At 42.4% G+C, this 6,827-nt stretch overlaps 1 non-coding gene across 1 annotated transcript; it reads left to right on the forward strand.

Moving 5' to 3' along the window:
* The first annotated feature begins 3,894 nt into the window (after window positions 1–3,894).
* Window positions 3,895–3,987, forward strand: trnar-ucu (transfer RNA arginine (anticodon UCU)). Its single transcript has 2 exons — window positions 3,895–3,931; window positions 3,952–3,987. It is a non-coding gene; the product is annotated as a tRNA-Arg (tRNA).
* Window positions 3,988–6,827: the final 2,840 nt, after the last annotated feature.

A 6,827-nucleotide genomic window follows, 5' to 3' on the forward strand; every position in this document is an offset into this window, starting at 1 on the left:
TTAAAGTACAGAGAACAGCCATATACTGTATGTTTATGTTCCAAAATTAATATAGTTTATGGCCTTCACACACGTTACAGTATGCTCCTATTCTTTTTATGCTCAGGTACTAAAATTTCCCTTCAGTGGTAAAATTCCATATGAATATTCAATGCTAAAACGGGCACAGTAAAGACATTTACTGTAAATCTTTCTATGACCAACCAACGGACCACAAGTGCCCCTGTCGGTCAACCAATCACGTACCGCGGTATTTTGCGTCATCGCGCGTCACAATGCGCGACACCGTAGCCAATTACCTCCGGTACGTGTCTGTACCGCACACTTTGAATGGCTGCATCTGTACCTTCCAATCACTGATGTCGCTCTCCCTAAACCTTAACGTGATGTTTTGCAGATGTGCAGTGTGCCTTTACTCCTGTATTAAAAACGACCTCTGTTGTCGGGCGGAGTTGAAGGAGAACTAACTGCACAGAAAAAGTATGTAATGATAAAATGTTTCTACACTTCAGAATGTCCCTTTAAATCCCTGCTCACACACGTCGGTGTGGGGAGCGGGCAGGTAGAGAGCTTTTCCAGAAACTCATGATGTTTCTCATGGGGTGTTACCTGCAGTAGTATCTTTCTCCATGCCTTTGGAAAGAAAAGAGTGGCTCCAGTGCAAGGTAAGGTCAGAACAGCTGGTCTGATTGTCTTAGAAAACAAGAAATTAAAATCAACAGGGAAATTGAACAATACAGAAATCAGCTCAGTATACAATAGGAAGCAAGCAAACAAAATGCTCAGCAAAAATCGTAGTTGAGTAAATTGGTGTAAAAAAAATATTTGTAAGCAAAGGAGAGCCCGTGCTGCGTGTGAAACACATCAATAGTTCAGCATTTCTGAAAAGTTTAATTGAATTGACAAAGAAATCCTCTCCTTAAACTTCAAAAAAGGATTATCTGTGGAGCCAGCAGGCGTAACACTGCAGTTGCCCGTTTCTCACAGGTGTTTGAAGTTGTGGTAACATTGAGCAGGTTTGGCGCCGTGGCTTAGCTGGTTAAAACACCTCCCTAAAAACCAAGAGGCCCGGGGTGCGAATCCCAGTGGTATCTATTCGTAGACAACAGGCCACTCATTGTCAATATTTATGGAGCTTAATTTAAAGACAATGGGAGAAGCATGAGTTACAGCTTTCTGTAGCTGTTTTATATAGCTATGAACAGTGGTGTGAAAAAGTGTTTGCCCCCTTCCTGATTTCTTATTTTTTGCATGTTTGTCACACTGAAAGTTTCAGATCATCAAACAAATTGAAATATTAGACAAAAATAACACAAGTAAACACAAAATGCAGTTTTTAAATGAAGGTTTTTATTATTAAGGGAAAAAAAATCCAAACCTACATGGTCCTGTGTGAAAAAGTGATTACCACCTAAACCTAATAACTGGTTGGGCCACCCTTAGAAGCAACAACTGCAATCAAGCGTTTGCGATAACTGGCAATGAGTCTTTTACAATGCTGTGGAGGAATTTTGGCCCACTCATCTTTGCAGAATTGTTGTAATTCAGCCACATTGGAGGGTTTTCGAGCCTTAACCGCTTTTTTAAGGTCATGCCACAACATCTCAATCGGATTCAGGTCACGACTTTGACTTGGCCACTCCAAAGTCTTCATTTTGTTTTTCTTAAGCCATTCAGAGGTGGACTTGCTGGTGTGTTTTGAACTTGAACTTGAACTTTATTGCCATATGTAACCGGTACTGGTACAATGGAATTCTTACTTACAGAAAGTCTCTCGATTGTAAAACAAGTGTAAAAAACAAGACAAAGTGCAAACAGTGCATCAAGACAATGTACAAACAAACAATAGACAATGTGCAAGTAAACATGTAGACAGTTTGAATGTAAACAATACACACATGTAAACAATGACTGGAGATGTGCAATAGATAAGAAATCATAAAGAGGTAGATGGTGATGGTGTAGGTGTGGTCCGAGGGGGATGGCTAAATGTGTTCGCCAGTCTCACTGCTTGTGGATAGAAGGTATTGAAGAATCTAGTGCTAAGAGCCTTCTTCATGATAGAGTCAGTGTTCACAGTCCAGGTTAGATCTTTAGAGATGTGAATTCCCAAAAACCTAAAGCTGGTGACTGTTTCCACTTGCGTTCCATCAATACTGAGTGGGCTGTGAGTGTATGGCCTGTGTCTCCGAAAGTCCACTATTAGCTCTTTCGTTTTCTTTATGTTCAAGTCCAGGTTATTGCTATGACACCACCTAAGCAGGTGTACAACTTCATCCCTGTAAGTGGACTTGTCATCATCACTGATCAGTCCTATTATAGTGGTGTCATCGGCAAACCTAATGATGCGGTTGTTGCTGTATCTTGCTGTGCAGTCGTGAGTAAATAGGGAGTACAACCTTGGACTCAGACAGCAGCCTTGTGGGGTTCCAGTGCTCAGGGTGAGTGGTGTTGATGTTTTATTGCCTATCCGCACCACCTGTGGTCTCTCGATAAGAAAGTCCAGCAGCCAGTTGCAGACAGAGTTGCACAGACCTAATCCCCTGAGCTTTGTCACCAGTTGACTGGGTATGATGGAATTGAATGCTAAACTGTAGTCCACAAACAGTATTCTCACATACGAGTTCTTAGTGTCCAGGTGTTCCAAGGCTGTATGCAGAGCCAGGGAGACAGCATCATCCACTGATCTGTTATTCTGGCAGGCGAACTGCAAGGGGTCCAGGGACTCTGTGATGGAGGAGTTGATGTGTGACAACACCAGCTTCTCCAGGCATTTCATCACCACAGATCATTCAGAATCATTCAGGCATGTCACTTTTGTCTTTTTGGGGGTTGGAACAATAGTGTTTTTTTTAAAGCAGGTGGGGACCATGGACTGTGACAGGGAGGAGTTAAAGATGTCCGTAAACACTGTGGTCAGCTGGGCTGCACATGTCCTCAGGACCTGAGGTGGTATCCCATCAGGCCCTGCAGCCTTACGGATTTTCACCCTGCTCAGAGTCTTCTGCACATCCTGCTCTGAGAGTTTCAGAACAAACTCGCCCTGCACACTTGGGGTCTTCTCAGCATTGCCCGTGTTCAGAGCATCAAAGCGGGCATAGAAGTTTGCCCGCTTTGGATCATTGTCCTGCTGCAGAACCCAAGTGTGTTTCAGCTTGAGGTCACGAACAGATGGCCGGACATTCTCCTTCAGGATTTTTTGGTAGACAGCAGAATTCATGGTTCCATTTACCACAGCAAGTCTTCCAGGTCCTGAAGCAGCAAAACAACCCCAGACCATCACACTACCACCACCAGAAAAGGAACAACATTGGTATGATGTTCCTTTTCTGAAATGCTGTGTTACTTTTACGCCAGATGTAATGGGACACACACCTTCCAAAAAGTTCAACTTTTGTCTCGTCAGTCCACAGAGTATTTTCCCAAAAGTCTTGGGGGTCATCAAGATGTTTTTTGGCTCATCAGTGGTTTTCGTCTTGGAATTCTGCCATGCAGGCCATTTTTGCCCAGTCTCTTTCTTATGGTGGAGTCATGAACACTGACCTTAACTGAGGCAAGTGAAGCCTGCAGTTCTTTGGATGTTGTTGTGGGCTTTTTTGTGACCTCTTGGAAGAGTCGTCGCTGTGCTATTGGGGGTAATTTTGGTCTTTAGAAATGGCTTTATAAACTTTTCCAGACTGATAAATCTCAATCACTTTTTCACACAGGGCCATGTAGGTTTGGATTTTTTTTTCCCTTAATAATAAAAACCTTCATTTAAAAACTGCATTTTGTGTTTACTTGTGTTATCTTTGTCTAATATTTCAATTTGTTTGATGATCTGAAACTTTCAGTGTGACAAACATGCAAAAAAATAAGAAATCAGGAAGGGGGCAAACACTTTTTCACACAGCTGGCTCTGTGGCGCAATGGAGAGTGCGTTGGACTTCTAGGCCTCGATAGAATTAAGTCATTCAAAGGTTGTGGGTTTGAGTCCCACCGGAGTCATGTATCATTTCGATTGAACCTTTCGAAATCCTCTAGGGATTGGTGTTGATCAAGTCAAATACAGGACTTCTTAAGAGTCCACAGTTGAAAATGAACCAGCAGCCACAAGAAAGAAATTAGCACTGGACTGTGATCACATCACTCCTGTCCTGGAGTCCTTGCACTGGCTTCCTGTCAACTTCAAAATCCTCAAGCTCACCTATAAGGCTCTCCATGGCTTGGCACCTCAGTACCTGTCTGGGTTATCGCCCTACTCCCCACCTCACAACCTTCGCTCTTCTAATTGTGTTTTCCTATCTGTCCCCCAGTCCATCTACACTCTATGGGTGACAGGGCCTTCTCCTGTTTTGCCCCAAAGCTCTGGATCTTTATCCCCAAGGATATCAGAGAGTCACCTTCTCTAAACTCCTTCAAATCCAGACTCAAAACCCTCTTCTTTAGAAGAGCCTTTAATGAACTATTCTTTACCCCTCTGTTCCTACTGTATTTAATACCACCATATATTGTCTCCTCTAACTGTGTATTCTCATCCTGCTTATCTTGTGTATTTTTTAACTTTATTGTTGTCATTCTGTAAAGAGCTTTGAAAAGCCACCTCTAAAGGTGCTATATAATGTAAAGATTATTATTATTATTAATAATAATGAACAGTGCATTTAACACTGAGCACATGCGGTGCTTCCTTGCAAAGGATTGCAAAGGTTGGGAATTAGCTTTTCACTCGTGTTGTTGAAGACCGTATCCTGGCTTTGTTGCAGGAAATGTCTGGATGCCATCACCGGATCAAGGAAAGGATCAGGGTTTTGGGAAGTCTTTTTGATGCCTGACACTGTCTGAACTCTTCACCATAGCTGGCAGTAGATACTAGTTACGAACTACAATTTCCAATAAACCCCCTAGGAGACTTCATGGGGGCATCTGCATCTGCCTGGCCGTGGTGACGTTACACAGGTCCCTTCCTGTGCTGGCTGCAGTCAGAGACACGTGCCGAGAATAGTCACATGAGATCATCTTTTTTAAAGGATTATTTTCTAAAAAGTTAGTGAAAATATAGGGGTGTTTCCACAGGTTCTTGCATTTCGGGGGTAACTGCAGCTGGTATCGCGGATCTTCCTCTCAGCCTCGTACATCTTTACACTCATTACAGCTGATGTCACACTGTCCCATTTAAAAACTGTCACACTCTGTAACACACACACAGGACTGAACAGGACAATTCCCCACACTGCAACTACACTTCACTGAACTCACACCACTTTGACACACGAGTGTGTTTTTCCATTTTCACTCCACGCTCCTGAAAGCTTCTTCAATTAACCCTTTATATACTTTATAAATACAAGTATGAATAATTTTGCACAGAAACAGGGGAACTGGCTCCATTACTGGAGACTGTGAAACCAAACAAACTCTCTCTGACTGCTGGACAGTTTCTCACTTGTGATCCCTAAGGTACTAAGGTGCCAAGCCTTGCTTGTATGTAAGCATGAGGATTTAGAAGTCGACAAGAAATGTGACAGGAAGCCAGTGCAGGGACAGTAATGTGATCACTTGCACTAGGCCTGGTCAGGATTCTGGGTGCCAAATTCTGGTCATACTGAAGTTTGTTCAGTGTGAATTTAAATACCCCGGCATTACTGCAATCAATACGAGAAGACAAAAGCGTTGACCAACTTTTCAGCAACAAAGACAAAATAGAACATAGTGTGGTGGTATACCTGAGATGGAAGAATAATGTGTTTACAATATTTTGCACCCGAGAGTCAAAAATCAAGCAAGGATTGGATATAATCCTAATGTTCTTCAGTTTAGATTGAAGCTCAAGTACAGTACAATTCACAGACAGGGTTACTGCATTGGCTCTACAGAGTTCATGGGGCTTGTCTTGTGGCAGTTTTTAAAGGAAATTGTAAGTGACGAAGGGTTTTATATCAGAAATACTATTTAAGAGTGCAGAGACAGCTACTTTAGTGTCAGGTTTAGTGTGGGCATACTGTAGGTTTAAGTATCAGAAATGGTAATTCAGTCCATGGGAATTTAAAGTTCACTGTGGTTCCTCTCTCTGTTACAAAGTGGTTATTTGCAGTGAGGTGATTGTTAAGTGGAGCTGCAACAGCACACACTCAGATTTTCACAAAAAGGCAAGTTAGATAAATAGGGTGACAACTGTTTAGGTTGTTCAGAGCTGAGCTTGTTTTTAGGAACAGTTGTAGCTGAAGTGTTTAAAAGGCCCATTTCTTATGTCAGGCAATTAGAAGCAGTAAAACAGGTGTGATTGGTGGAGTGGTGGTTTTGGTAAGTTTGTGCAGAGAATTTGTTGCAAAGTGGGGATGAGGCAGGTAATGTGGTAGGGCAGTTAGGCTTGAGCAATCAGTTAATGGTGTAGAACAGCTGTCCAGGATTGTTATGGTTGTTCTCAATGATATGGGAGAAGTAGCTGGATCTAGCAGACTCTACTGCATCCTTGTACTCAGTCAACTGCTCCTTCCAGGAATGTAGATGTACATTCAAGCCAGAATGATGCCACTTACTGTACTTTCTAGTTTGTGGGAGACTGCCTTCATTGACTGCAGCTGGTCAGCCTTTATCAGAGCTAGTTTTAAAAGGTGCTTAGGTGTAAAGAGTAGTTAAATGAGAGGCATTAAAGGTTTGCTCCTTGTCATTCAGAGTATCACAGACAGGACAGCAAGAAAATGTAGATTTGGCCTTTTCTGGTCTCCTGTTGTGAAAGTGCGAGAAGAGCTGAAGAGTTGAAGAGTGTGAGACAGGGAATTCCAATCGAATGAAACAGCCAAGTGATCAGAAAGATAAGAGTGAAACAAAAGACACATGTGCAGTGA

The sequence above is a fragment of the Lepisosteus platostomus genome, chromosome 5, assembly GCF_059453375.1.
Source record: "Lepisosteus platostomus isolate fLepPlt1 chromosome 5, fLepPlt1.hap1, whole genome shotgun sequence".
Taxonomy (NCBI): domain Eukaryota; kingdom Metazoa; phylum Chordata; class Actinopteri; order Semionotiformes; family Lepisosteidae; genus Lepisosteus; species Lepisosteus platostomus.